The sequence below is a fragment of the Myotis brandtii genome, unplaced genomic scaffold (genome assembly GCF_000412655.1).
Source record: "Myotis brandtii unplaced genomic scaffold, ASM41265v1 scaffold199, whole genome shotgun sequence".
Lineage (NCBI taxonomy): Eukaryota > Metazoa > Chordata > Mammalia > Chiroptera > Vespertilionidae > Myotis > Myotis brandtii.
In genome coordinates, this window is record NW_005357414.1 from 2664716 (window position 1) to 2666203 (window position 1488).

Below are 1488 nucleotides of genomic sequence, written 5' to 3' on the forward strand. Positions count from 1 at the left end.
ACATTGATTACTCATATTTTATTGCCTAGGATAAGATTAAGGTTTCTAAACATGAGGGGAGATAATGCTTAATGAAGTAAATAATAGTATAGATGGTAACACATATATGGAAAAGTCATTAAAGTGATATTCAAAATACCAAAGTGTGGGAAATATTTGCGTGATTATTAAGAACTCTTTTAGCCTGGCCAGCATGACTCAGTTGTTGAGCATCGACCTATGAACCAGAGGTCACGGTTTGATTCCTGGTCAGGGCACACACCTGGGTTGCAGGCTCGATCTCCAGTGAGGGGCATGCAGGAGGAATGAATTATTCTCTCTCATCCTGAATGTTTCTATCTCTCTCTCCCTAACCCTTCCTCTCTGAAATCAATAAAAATATATTTACAAAAAAGAACTCTTCCATGTCTTCATGCCTCACTCTGCCACTTACCGGCTATGTGACTTTGAGAAAGCCCTCCTCATTTCTCAGTGTTCTCATTCATGAAATGCATTGATAACAGCACTTACCTCATGAAATGAAAAAGAAAAAGGAGTAACATTCCTTCCTGAAATAGGAATACCTAAATTAAGATTGAGACCTAAATTTTGTCTTTCAAGCTAGTATGAAAGGAAGGGAAACTATAGGTACCAGGCAAAACATACCAACAATAGCGGAGGCATTGGAGGAGGTAATTTGAGGGAGGGTAATTGTTTGAGGCTTTCCTCAAACAATCTCCCATAATATCAGAAGCAAATTTTTGTAAGATATTGAAAGAATAGATTGACTTCCATAACACACTCCCATCTGGAATAAGATGTTAGGTGGCCCAGAAAAGCGGCGAGGAAAACAAAGAGAACCCAGTGAATCAGAAAGAAAAAGGAGAAGTTTATTTGCGTTCTCGGGCGAGACCCACTGGCCCAAAAGGTGCGGCCAGTGAATTTCGCGCCTCCAGGGAGGGAGGGACATCTCTTTATTCAGGTGTTTGGTGAGGGCGGGGGCCTGAACTGAGGAAGTGCCCGCAGCAGGGATCATCACACATTCAACTGAGGTGGTCTCAGCCGCAGGGTGTGGGCGGGACATTCAGGAATGGGTCAGTATCTGTGTGGGGGTCGCTGTGGATTCAGGGAGAAGAAGCCGGCATCTGTGTCTGGCACGTTGATCTGTGAGAAATTCCAGGGGGAGTCCATTGTCTCATCACATGTCTGCATGTATCTGATCCTGGGCTCTCTCCGACCTAACATCCCGGCCTTTTGGTGATAGGGGGCGGCGACTCTTTCTGACTGCTTCCAGCTGAACATGGACGACGAGGGGGGGTGGTGGTTAAAGGCCAGGGTTAGGCAGAGGCAGGTCGGAGGGGAGCCGAGTGTAGGGATGGAGCAGGAGCTGATTCACAGTCACCGTGACATCTCCGTGATCCGGGAGTGGATGAGCTTGAGGAGGCAGGGGGCTAGAAGAAAAAAGACACAGATGAGAATCAGGGGCCCTACCATGGGTAGGACCCAGGT